Source organism: Dama dama, chromosome 5 (genome assembly GCF_033118175.1).
Source record: "Dama dama isolate Ldn47 chromosome 5, ASM3311817v1, whole genome shotgun sequence".
NCBI lineage: Eukaryota > Metazoa > Chordata > Mammalia > Artiodactyla > Cervidae > Dama > Dama dama.
The window spans coordinates 21,530,841-21,543,938 of record NC_083685.1 but is presented as its reverse complement, the minus strand read 5'-3'; the positions used below and the strand labels follow the sequence as shown (position 1 = coordinate 21,543,938).

General features: G+C 51.3%; 1 protein-coding gene and 1 non-coding gene across 2 annotated transcripts in view; both read left to right on the top strand.

Annotated features, from left to right (window-relative positions):
* The first annotated feature begins 9,083 nt into the window (after positions 1-9,083).
* TRNAK-UUU (transfer RNA lysine (anticodon UUU)) lies at positions 9,084-9,156 on the top strand. The gene has a single exon. It is a non-coding gene; the product is annotated as a tRNA-Lys (tRNA).
* A 3,798-nt stretch (positions 9,157-12,954) lies between these two features.
* The window catches only part of NCOR2 (nuclear receptor corepressor 2), a 233,181-nt gene continuing 233,037 nt past the window's right edge, over positions 12,955-13,098 (top strand). The window contains exon 1 of the mRNA XM_061142080.1: positions 12,955-13,054. The gene's annotated coding sequence lies outside the window, so the exon portion shown is untranslated. The remainder of the gene's footprint in view (positions 13,055-13,098) is intronic.

Genomic DNA, 13,098 nt, shown 5'->3' with positions numbered 1-13,098 from the left:
ATGACTGTGGCTTTGTAGTATAGGCTGCTCTTCCTGATTTCTTGCACTGTGAAATAACAAAGATCTCGTTGTTCAAGATGATTTGTGCTAGGATTTGTTAATTAGTGATAATGCATGTGAGCTCAGTCATGTCTAACCCTATGGATTGTAGCTCGCCAGGCTTCTCTGTCCATGGGATTCTCCAGGCAAGAATACTGGAAGGGGCTGCCATTTTCTCCTTCAGGGGATCTTCCCAACCCAGGGATCAAACCCAAGTCTCCTGAATCTCCTTGCACTGGCAGACAGATTCTTTACCACTGAGCCACGTGGGAAGCCTGGGATTTGTTACTTGGCTGTAATGGATATAACTGAATGACGGTCAGTTTCTTACAGACAGAAATGTTCTCCTGTCTTGGTTACTGCTTTATCATCAGTACCTGGAACAAAATAGGTGCTCAATTAATATTTGCTAACTAATTGGTGAAGCAGAGTGTCTGGAGCATCCAAATGCAGGTTCAAATAGTAAACACAGCAAAAGTCAGCATCCTGAAAGGGTGATGACTGTAGGCTCTGCTGTCTGACAGACCTGGTTCAAGGCCACTGCTCTACTCTTAAGCCGTGTGATCTTGGGCTGATGATCACACCTTTGCTTTCTTGTGCATAAGATGGAAGTAATAGGCAGAATAATGACCTCCTCAAGGATGTCCACATCCTAATCCGTGGAACCTGTGAATATGTGACTTTACATGACAAAGGGACTTCACCTGTGATTCAGTTAAGGACCCTGAGAGGGAGAGATCATCTTGGATTATCCAGGTGGCCCCATGTAATCACAAGGACTCCTGTAAGAGAGAGGTGGGAGGGTGAGGGTCAGTGAAGCAGATGTGATGGAGAAGCAGAGGTTGGAGTGATGCAGGATCATCAATTTCTAAAAGCTGCTAAAGGCAGGGAAACAGATTCTTCTCAAAGCCTCCAACCTTGCAGACACCTTGATTTTGTAACTCTCTGTAAGACTCATTTTTGGACTTTTGATGCCCAGAAGGATAAAGTAATAAGTTTATGTTGTTTCAAGCCCCTAAGTTGGTGGCAATTCATTATAGCAGCGACAAGGAGATTTATACCAAGTAGCTGATAATTGCATTTACCTCCAAGGATCCTTGCACAGATTCAGGAAGTTCAAGAGTAAACTTGCAATCAGCTCTAGCCATTGTTAACCAGTCTCAGCAGTAGTCATGCCTCTGACAGGAAGTCAATCCTGATTCCTCCAGCTCACACCCACCTCTTCTCTTCTTGATAACCAATAATAATGCTTGACATTTCTGTGGTTCTAACACTATGCGAAAAGCCTTTATATCAGTATCTCATTTAATTTTCAGTCCCAAGAGGAAAGGGCTTTTCACTCCAACAGGAAAGGGCTTGTATGATACCCATTTCACAGAGAAAGAAACTAAGGCATGCAGAAGATAAGAAGGAACATGAGATGGAATGGGAGGAGGCTTGATCCACCTACATTGCACACCCTTCACCAGCTTGACTTAGACACTGATGGCCTTGAGAACAAGATGGGCCTTGTAGCCTTGGTGTAAGCCTTTCCATAAATAACTTCAAAGGAATTGCAGGGAGCATAAACTGAAATTTTTTCTCCACACAGCTGCCAAAGCAAACTGTTTTACAGGTACAAACGGGCTCCACTCCCTTCACCTGGCCCAGACTTGTCTCTGCACCCAGCCTTGCAGGTCTCCTCTCTGCACTGGGATGCAGGGGGTGGGAGGATGGGTGGTTTACATCCTGCCTGCTGAACCTCCCAGACATCTGTTTCCTCCTCTCCACTTCGCTGCCCCTGACCTGACACATCATTTCTCACTGCAAGGCCTCCCACCTCGTGCTGCTCAAAGGGAGAGCTGTTCTGAAACCTGACCCAGACCTGACCACAGTCCCACTGAAAACCCTCCTGGGTCTCCCCAGTGCTTACAGGGGGAAGTCTGGACTCCTTGTGTGGCCATTCAGATTTGCCAGGCTCATCCAATCTACCTCAGGACCTTTGCACTTGCTGTATTCTCTGCCTGAAATGCCTTTTCCAGGGATATCCTTGTGGCTGGCTCTCTCCCTTCACTCAAAGGGGCCTTCCCAGGGACTTACTTCCCTGATGGTCCAGGGGCTGAGATTTCATGCTCCCAGTGCAGGGGCCATGTTCAACCCCTGGTCAGAGAACTAGACCCCACATGCACAACTAAGAGTTTGCACACCACAACTCAAGATCCTGCATCCTGAAACTAAGAGATTCCGCATGCCACAACTAAAGAACCGCATGCTGCAATGAAGATCGAAGATCCCACGTGCCACAATTAAGACCCAGTGCAGCCAAATACATTTTAAAAATATTTAGAAATAAATATTAAATAAATACTAAATTTTATTAAATGTTAAAATGTATTTAATTAAATAAATATTAACTAAACATTAAAAAAAGAGGTCTTCCCTGACCTCCCTGTATCACCTTCTGCTTTATTCTTCTTCCTTCAATACTAGCTGGCATTACAACATGCCATTATATATATTTTTAAATAATTTTATTTATTCATTTTTGGCTGTGTTGGATCTTCGTGCTTGGGCTGGGTCTCTGTTGCTGTGTGGGCTTTTTTCCAGTGGTGGTGAGCTGGGGCTACTCTCTAGTTGCAGTGTGTGGGCTTCTCGGGTTGCGCTGGCTTCTCTTGTTGTCGAGCATGGGCTCTAGGGCTCACAGGCTTCAGTAGCTGTTATACGTGGGCTTAGTAGTTGCCGCTCTCAGGCTCTAGAGTAGCTGATCTGCGGCATGTGGGATCCTCCCAGTTCAGGGATCGAACCCATGTCTCCCGCACTGGCAGAACTTGCCATCGTATAGGGATTTGTTTCTTTGTCTGATGCCGCTCACCAGAAAATAGTCCCTGTGAAATTAGGAAGTGTGTCTCAGGTCCCTAGGTGATAAACATGAGGAGGAAACTTAAGCAGGAGAGGAGGACTGGGAGCTTTGGAGGGGGGCTTGTTTTTAAAAAAAAGGGCTTCCCTGGTGGCTCAGCTGGTAAAGAATCCGTCTGCAATGCAGGAGAACTGGGTTTGATCCCTGGGTCAGGAAGATCCCCTGGAGAAGGGAATGGCAACCCACTCCAGTATTCTTGCCTGGAGAATCCCATGGACAGAGGCAGGCTACAACCCACAGGGTTGCAAAGAGTCGGACATGACTGAAGTGACTTAGCATGCCCAAGGAAGATAACATTTTATCAAAGACATGTAAAAGATGAAACAACAAGTCATGGCCATCTGGGGAAAAGCATTCCAAGTAAAGGGAACGGTCAGTGCAAAGGTCCTGAGGCAGCATCATGGATGTGTTTGAGGAGGCCAGTGCGGTGGAGCAGAGTTTGAGAGGGGGAGACTCACCAGGATGGGCTTCCCAGGCTCTTTCCCTCCCCTGCTGCTGTCCCTCTTCCTTTTCTTGCCTCTTCAACATTGTCTAGTAAAATAGATTGTTCTGGCATGGCAGGTGCAATGACAATGATGATTCCTACCCACCAGATTCTGGGTAATGTTCTAATGAACAGGGGACCATGGTGCGGACAGTGAGCAGCCATATTTTTGGGTATGGGGATATCAACCCTGCACCCCCATTCCATCACTGGTATGAATGTCTCCTGTAAATAGTGGGAACTACAGTCAAAGCAAGGAGCCAACTGGGTCTTGTGGGACGGTACAAGGAAGGCTCCAGAGTCAGATGGAGCTGGGCTTAAATGTGAATTGCTTCCCATTGATGACTTTGGGCTGGTGATTTACCACTCTGAACCTTAGTTTCCTCATCTGTGCCTTAGTTTTCTCATCTGTATAGTGGGAATGGTAGCAGTCCCAATCTTACCAGGTTCTTGGGAGGCTCAGTGAAATACCGTGAACAGTTGATGCTTATAACACTATGTACCAGACACTGCCTGATCTATGCACATTAATTTGTTTAATTCTCACAGTCATCCTGGGAGGGAGGGTCTGTTACTGTTCCCCATCTTACAGATTAGGAAGCAAGTTGAATCACTCGCTCAAGATTACTGTTCCGAGAGCATGTTCTTAAGTCCGATTTGTTTGTAAGTCTGACAAAGTTAGCCTAGGTACCCAACTAACACAATCAGTTGTAGACAACATACTGTAATAGGTTTCTAATACTTTTCACACAAAGAATAGGTACATAAAAAACAAACACAAAAAATAAAGAGAAGAGAGGGGTGGGATGGGGTCGGGGGTGGGAGGTGGGAGGGAAGTTGAAGAGGGAGGGGACATATGTATACCTATGGCTGAATCATGTTGTTGTAGGGTAGAAATCAACACAATATTGTAAAGCAATTATCCTTCAATTAAAAATAAATAATTTTTTTAAAAAGAAAAATAGTTTTAAAATTATTTATTTATTTTTCGCTGTGCTGGGCTTTTGTTGCTGTATGTGGGCTTTCTTTAGTTTTGATAAGTGGGGGCTACTCTCTTTTGTGGTGGGAATCAGTAGTTATGCAACTGGGGCTTGGTTGCTCCACAGCATTTGGGATCTTCCCGGACTAGGGATCGAACCGGTGTCTTCTGCATTGACAGGCAGATTCTTAACCTCTGGACCAGCAGAGAAGTCTAACATTTTTAATCTTACAGCACAGGACCTTGAAAAGTAAGGCAGTACAACAGCTGGTACACACATTTGCATCTTTGAAAGTTCAAAACCTGAAGGTTCGTATGTAGGGGACTTACTGTATTCCTTCTTCCTTTGCTTGTTTGTTTTCTGAGTCCCTAAATCTTGCACAGAAGTCAGGGTGGTGAGTTGCCTATGTCGTTGAGGCAGAGCTTCCAGACAGGACACTCAGAGACACGCGGCAGAGCTGGGCTGCTAGGGAGCTCTGTCCCCTGTCCCAGGCAGGAAGCCGCCCTCTGAGTGAGGTGCTGCCCCCAGATGCCACTTCCAGAACCTGCGCCCCTGCTGCAGTGCACCCAGCTCAGTGGCCAGACCCTCTCTGTACCCTGTGAACTCTGTTCTGAATTCTAATACTACCTACGGATTGCCGGAACCAGGATCCACACAGAACCCTCACTGCAAGGGAGTCTGGGAAGCATGTGCGTGCGTGCATGCTAAGCCACTTCAGTTATATCCAACTCTTTGCCACCCTGTGGACTATAGCCCGCTAAGCTCCTCTGACCATGGGATTCTTCAGGCAAAAATACTGGAGTAGGTTGCTACGCCCTCCTCCAGAGGATCTTCTGGACCCAGGGATTGAACCCACTTCTCTTGCATCTTCTGCATTGGCAGTTGGGTTCTTTACCACTAGCATTGCCTGAGAAGCCCCTGGAAAGCATACTTGTTGGCTTATGCCATCCAGAAGACATGCCAGGAGGAGGGAGGGATGAACACTGCCCTGCTTGGAAGCTCTAAGTGAGCTGGATCCTGGGCCCAGTCTATTAAATGTTTGTTGAGTGACTTAATGAGGTGTAAGAGTTGGAAGCTGAACCCAGAGTTGTCTGATTCAAAGCTGTGGATCCTTTCCATCTCAACCTGCTCTAGCTAGTTACATGGACCCCACCCCCCCCCCCCCCCCGCCCCGCCCTTGGGATTGCAGAACTCTGTACCCTTTGCACAAACAGTGCTGGGCCTTCAGTGCTGGGCCCTCCTGAGGGTGCTGAGAGGCCTGGAGGGCCTTTCTCAGTCAGCTGAACCCATCACATTGATATTTTTAAAATGAGAATTATTATTCATTTTGTTGGGTAAAAGCCAGAGGGGACACAGGAGGGACACACAAGATTGTGAGCCTCGCCAGCTGTGGACAGGCCTCTGGGTTCTGATCTTGCCTTGACCAGGGGCCTGTGCTCTGGGCCCATATGTGGGGCTGTTCAGGCCAGGGCTGCTCTGAGAACCACGTGTGGTAACCGCTGCAATGTAGATTCTTTTTTTTTTAAAAAAATATTTATTTATTTATTTGGCTTTAGTTGTAGCACATTGGATCTTTACTCATGGCATGTGGGATCTAGTTCCCTGACCAGGGATCAAACCCCAGGCCTCCTGTGCTGGGCATGCAGAGTCTTAGCCACTGGACCACCAGGGAAGTCCCTGCAATGTAGATTCTTATACTGTCCGGACATCCGTGTCGTTGCCACCCTGGGAAGGCTGGGGCTTTTGCTTGGCTTCCCAGGCCCAACCAGGAGGTCAGGCCACCCAGGGGCTAATTCCTAACATTCTCTGGGAGGCTGAAAAACTGCAAATGTGGTGCAAAGATGCCGGAAAGGAGACCTCCTTGAATCTCAAGAAAAAAAAAATCCAGAAGCGCAAGCGGGGATGTCCAAAACCAGATGTCCAAACTTTAAAAAAAAAAAAAAGAAAGGAAAAAAAAAAGAAAAGAAAGAAAAAAAAAAAGAAAAGAAAGAACTTTCATTACGCAACTTTAAACAGTCCACAGGGGATGTGGTCAAAGCAAATGCCCCCCCCATCCCCCACCTCCGCCTCTGAACCCCAATTCCTAGGCATCCCTCCTCCACCCAGAAGCAACTCCTGGTATCAGTCTCTCATGTGTCCTGTTAACCACTCCAAGCTCCTAGGACATCCCTCCATCCTCACTGCCCACTCGTTCATTCTTCTACTGGCCTCACTCTTGTTCTTTAAATATTGCGGGCACATTCCCACCCTAGGGCCTCTGCACTCCTGCTTTTACCCAGATACTGCATGCATGGTTCCCTCCCTCACGTCTATGGTGTCTTCCTTTCCTGATTTACTTTTTCACAGAGCACGGACCACCTGTCAATACAGCATATGATACATTTGTTTAGTTTTTCTTATGCATCTGCACCTTCAGAATGTCAGCTTCAGGAGGGCAGGGACTTTGCCTGTCTTGGTCATTTTGCCAAATTCCCTGAGCCCAGCTAACATGGTGCCCAGCACAGAGTAGGTACTCCTGAGTTTATAAATACCCTTCTGGAAGTAGCCACGCACAGATGAGCACGTGGCTGCACCGTTGATTCCCCATGCTCTTCTGTGCACAAAAGGGACCCCACTGCACGCCCAGGTCTGCACCTGCTTTTGTGCTAAACAATGTATCTTGGAGTTCTGCCCCCATCAGAATGTACAGCCTGTTCTGTGCTCCTCCACGGCTGCCGACTGTTCCATTGGAAGAATGCCCAGGCTCCACACGGCCTGCCCCACTGACGTCCACTCAGGCAGCTCGCCCTGGGGCCGCCGTGAGCAAGGCTGGGGGGAGCTTCGTCCTCCTTGGATGTCTCTGTTCTTACCCCACTGGCTCCTGAGAGCAAAGATGCAAGCAGATGGGCGGCAAACACCCCAGAAATGCAGCCCTGGGAGAAAGGGAGTTGTTTATCTTCAGAGGTAATCAGGCCTATCAGACAGGGGCTTGATCTCATTCCCTGCTTCCTTCTTTCTGAAATGCACACAGTGTCATAAATAAAAGCGCAGACATCAGAGGAAGCCGGGGGTGACACGGCAGTTTCTTGCAGGGAAGGCGGGGGAGGGTGGCTGGGGGCCCTGGGTGACATTCTCAGTGATATTTTTGTCAGACTGCGAGATTGGAGAGGAACTCTGGACTCCCCTGTGCAGGAGAGGATGGGGATTTGGGGAAATGTGCTCCCTTCCAAAATCCTCTGTGTCCTGAAATTTAACTTTCCTATGAGCACCAGGGCATTTTTCCTTCCCTTTAAAGGGCTCTTAGCACACAGGCGGTGACATAACTTTGTATTTTGAATGTCAACTCCCTGCCTGATGCCAGTTCCTGAGGGTTCAGCTTGATCTCCTTTACTCTTCCCTCTCACAGTGCCTGGCATACAGGAAGCGCTTACTAAAATACGCATTGAGGGACTTCCCTGGTGGACCACTGGCTAAGACTCCGAGCTCCCAATGCAGGGGGCCTGAGTTCGATCCCTGGTCAGGGAACTAAGATCCTGCAAGCTGCAACCAAGATCCACTGTAGTCAAATAAATAAATACACACTTAAAATAAAATACATCCTGAATGACCAAAACTGGGATGCATGCATTGAAACCAGGCTTTCCCTCCTCCTACCCACACCGGCTCACTGGGAAAGACTCTGATGCTGGGAAAGACTGAAGGCAAAAAGAGAAGGGGGCGGCAGAGGATGAGATGGTTAGATAGCATCACCGACTCGATGGACATGAGTTTGAGCAAACTCCCAGAGATAGTGGAGGACAGAGGAGCCTGGCGGGCTAGAGTCCATGGGGTCACAAAGAGTCGGACACGACTTAGCAACTCAACAACCACCCACACTTAGGGAAGAGGGTCTCCTGTTACCTTAGGAAGCTTCTATTTCCTGCCCCTACTTGGCCCCTCAACTTGGGGTAGAAAACACGGGTCACTGAGTAGAAAACTGGCCCGGGGAGTTAAGGTTTTGCCGGGGTCACAAACAAGCTGGCCCCTGCAGACCCTGGCCCACCCAGGCATTTGGTATTTGGCTTGGCCGTGCTTATGCTTTAACCAAGGTGACTCTGAGTGCCTTAGGACAGGCGTGGGGGTGTGCCCGAAGGCCCCACCCACACCATTACTCACCTCTCCTCCAGTCACAAGCCTGCTGCTCTTGCCAGGCCCTTCGGGCTTTTACAAATTTGCCCTCTCCCTTTTATTTATCATTATTATTTTTTCTTTGGCAGTGCTGTACAGCTTGTGGGATGTTAGTTCCCTGACCAGGGATCGAACCCAGGACCAGCACAGCAGTGAATGTACTGAGCCCCAACCACTGGACCACTAGGGAATTGCCACCCTCCCCATTTTGTGTGTGTGTTAATCGCTCAGTTGTGTCCTACTCTTTGCGATGCCATGGACTGTAGCCTGCTAGGCTCCTCTGTCCATGGAATTCTCCAGGCAAGACTACTGCATTTTAAGGCACAACAAAAGTATGAAAAGAGTGTGTAAGATCTCCTATGTGTATGCTGTTCTGATGTGCATAGGAGTCTTGCCCCTGTGATGCTCATCCAGGCATCTTTTCGTGTTGTCACTGACAGAGGTCCCGAGAATGAGGGGTTTCCTTCGTGGGTGCTCAGATGGCCAGTCTGGGGAGCTTTTGGGGCCACTGGAGTCAAGGAGGCTTAGGGCTGGGAATTCCCTGGTGGTCCAGTGGTTAGGACCCAGTACTTTTACTGCTGGGGGCAAGGGTTCAATCCCTGGTCAGGGAAATAAGATCTTGCAAGCTGCAAGTTGCGGCAATAGAAACTTAAAGGAGAAAAAAAAAAGCGGCTCAAGGCACCATGCCCTGAAGCCTTCAATCTGACCCTCTAAATGCCTGGTTTCCCCAGGCTTGCCCAGGGCGGGCATATTTTCAGGGCAGACCCACTTGGAGGGGCTGGAAGTTGGATCCGACACTGCGGCTGCCTATATGGACTCAGTGACCCTGAATGGGATATCTTTAGGTGTCAGGCCCTGGGTCCTGTTCAGGGAGGCCCCTTAACCAACCCACCCTCCACCCCCCACCTAGAGGATGAGATAGACAGAGGGAAGGAAAGATTCAACTCTGAAATATCCCAGAGGAGTGAGTATTAGAAAACAGGCCAGTCATGCCCAATTGCGTCTAGATTCTCCAGGGCCAAGTCTGACACCCAGCCATTTTCCTCTGGGTTGTAATTCATTTATTCATTCATTCCTTCATTCTCAGTACACTTTAACTTAGTGCCTATTATGTGCTGGGGGTACTGCAGTGAGTAGACAGATGAGGTCTTCGCTCTCATGGAGCGAACACTCTGATGACAAGACAATATTTAAGTGACATGTCCAGGATAATTTTAGGTGGTGAAAAAAGATGAGGAAAAGCAATAGGGGGGTAGGTTTGTGAGTGCCTCGGGAGTTTTAGATTGAGGGTCAGTGAGGGCCTCTCTAGGGAGGCAGTATTAACGTGGAACTCGAAGTTAGATTCCTGTGTCAGGCAGAGGGAAAAGTGAGTGCGAAGGTCCTGAGGCAGGGGTGAGCTGAATAGTTTGCCAGGTATTTAGGAGGGAAATGTTGAAGGATTGGGAAGGCAACAGCAGGATCCAAGCCTAAGGCAGAATTTGGTTCCTTAGGAGCCAGAGCTCCCTCGATGCATGTAACATTCCTTCTTCACCTGTTCTGATCTGGCCCGGGTCACTTAAGGGATGTCCTTATAATGTCCTCCAGTGACTGTCTAACTCAGTCTCAGTCCCCCCAACCCATGAAATGGGTATATGGAAAGTCTTTCCCTCATGAAGGCTTAATGAACTTTTTGGGAAGCTCTTATTTAACCCTCATTCCCAAGGGGTGTAGGGGCCCTCCAGAGAGACTGTTTGGACTCCAGAGTGTTTGATGGTTTTTCAAAGCTGCTATTCTTGTTAGTTACAAGTGGATCCCTGGGGCTGCCCCTCAGAGTGCAGTGGTGAAACATACAGAACACAGAGTAGCAATCAGGGAAAGGGATGAAATCTGTGGGGAGCCTGATGTAGAGATCTCTTCCAGCTCATCCCTCCAGAGCCTGGGCTCAGAACACCCATCTGGAATTGCTAGCTGAGTGAGCCCAGCTAGTTCGTTAGGTTCTTAATCTCTTAGGGCCTCAGTTTCCCCATCTGCATCGTGGGACCCATCTCAGGAGCCCCCGACCCCCCATCTGAGGATTTCTGGGGGGAGTTCATAAACTCTGAGAACAAGCAGTTGTGTTACTCCCTGTTGTCCATTGAGGATGGGATTAATAATCATGAGAGACAGGAGTGGGCAAGGAAGAGGCCAGGTCCTCTGCAGAAAAATGCTGCCCCTTCTAGGGGTCTGGGCGTTTCCACCTGTAACTTGGTAGGTCCAGAGGGTAGAGGATGGTTGAGTCTCTGCTTGACTCTTTGAGGGGTTTCCAAGTGACACCTTCCACCTCAGGACATTACAAAGCTGACAGTCCCCCTGCCTGCCTGACCTCTTATTCCCCCAGATTCAGCCAAAGCCCAATGGCAACACTTGGGAGGCAGAAGCTAGGAGAAGGAACCCCTGAATTTACCCCCAGCAACCCCCTCCCCACCTTCCGTGCCAAACCCCAGAACCAAATCTCATTGAAATGCAAATCCCAGAGAGTGTTCCCAGGTGACACGTGGGTGGGGGTTTCCGAGTCTGCCTGGTGGGGTGGGACGGGCCCCCCCCAGTTCCTCCCCTTCATCCCCTCCTCCAGGCCCCTCTGAAGGGCTAGTCCTTCCTTCCCTAGGTCTGGCTCTTGGCCTGTGGATTCCCATGGTCTGGCTGGGCACCTCTGGAGCTGGTGGGGCCAGGGTGGGAAAGGAGGAGACATTCATTGACCTGAGACCCCCTACTTCTGTTCCATCCCTCAGCCCCTCCAGACACTTCCCTTTTCCCAGATTTTGTCAGTCTCAGGTGCTTCCCACCGCACCCTCCCCAGAAAAAAAAAAAAAAAAGAGCCCGAGCAGCCTGAGGGGGCCAAGAGGGGCACGTTGCTACTACGGAGGCCGAGAACCCCTGCAGGCACGCTGGAGGCGGAGGCCCGCCCTGCCCCTGGAAACCGCATGGCCGCCTCCCCACCGCAGCCATTCCCCACTCCCCCTGGGGGTTCTCAGATGTTGGCAGATGGCAGAACTGAATCTGCTGAGACGTCGCTCCAAAAAAGGAAAGTTGAACCGAAAAAAAAAAAAAAAAAAAAATTCAAACTCTCTTACATCTTAGGGGAAAGCAGAGGAGGAGGGAGGGTCCCGGTCTGGGGCTCCCGGTGCCCTCTGCTGTTTAAAAAGGTCTCCCCGGCTTTGAGAAAGCAGCCCGGGAGGGGCAGGAGGGGGTAAATGAGGACACACCGGTTGTCAGGGCTGTCCGTGGGGTTCCTGTTGGAGCGGTGAGCGCTTGCGTGTGCGCGGGCGAATGTCCACATGTGTGCTCGTCCCTGACCCTGCCCGCTCATGCCGGCCACACACTTGCAGCATCGTGTGTCTGCGTTTGTGTCCCTTGAAAGTCCCGAACTGGGAGTTCTTGCAATACATTGCGTCCCTAACTGGGAAAGATCAGGGAACACATAGAAATCCTCGCCCTCTAGAAACGGACATTCGTGTGTGTGTGTGTGTGTGTGTGTTCGCCCGCGTGCGTGAACTCCTGTCTGTGTCGGGGTTTGTTTATCTGCGGGCGACCTCATGTCTTAGGAGTCTGCGTCCCAGGCTACGCTCACGCCTGCGGGGCGGGGGTGGGGGGTGGAGGGTGGTTGCGCGTTCCCGCTCGTGCCCACCTGGGTTAGCTCTCCTCTCTGCGGCCCAGTGTGTGAAGGGCCACTGCTGAGAGTCTTGCGCCCTACTGTGTGCCAGACCCCCCAGAGCGAGCTCCACCGCGTGTGTCCCCTCGCTTCTGTGTGGGTCCCTTAAAGGCCCTGTGTGTGGCCCTCCTCGTACGCCCCCTGCCCATCCACTGGTCACTCCAGAGTTAGACTGATAATTTAATAGCTGAAACGCGATGATACTTCGAGTGAAGTATCTGGGGCTGGGGAAGAGGAGGGCGCACGGCCCACAGGAGGAGGAGGGGGCGGGATGGGGAGGCGCTTTCCCCCTCCTTCCTCCTTCAGGGAGCTGCTAAAAAGAAACTCGGCGTCGCGCCCAAGCGTGTGTGTGTCTGTGTGGCAGCGTGTGCACGCGCGAGTGGGTGCGCGCAGGCCCGGGGGAGGCGACGTGGGCCCTTTAAGGAGCCCGAGGGGGCCGGGCCGGGGCGCGTCGGTGCGGGCGGGGAGCCAGGAGCCGGGAGGCCGAGCCGCCGCCTCCCGGGCTCCCGCCCCGCCCCCTCCTCCCCCTCCCGCCGCCGCCGCCGCCGCCGCCGCCGCCGGGGAGCGGAGCCGCGGGCAGGCCGGGCCGCATCGGAGCCCAGTGTCCGCCCGCGCCCCGCCCGAGCCGTGCGCCCGCGCCCTGCGCCCCCGCGATGCGCGCCAAGTTGCGGCCCGGGGACCCGGGGCTAGCGCCCTAGGAGGCGGCGGCGGGAGGATCGCGCCCCGGCTGGAGGCCGGGCCTGCTGCGCGCCCCCAGCCCGATCTGCACCGCCACTTGCCTGAGCGCCCGGGCGGCCCGAGCGCGCCCCGAGCCCGGGCGCCACCGCCGCCACCTCAGCGAGGTGAGTTGGGGCCGGGGGTCCCCGTGGAGGGCCGGGGTGAGGCG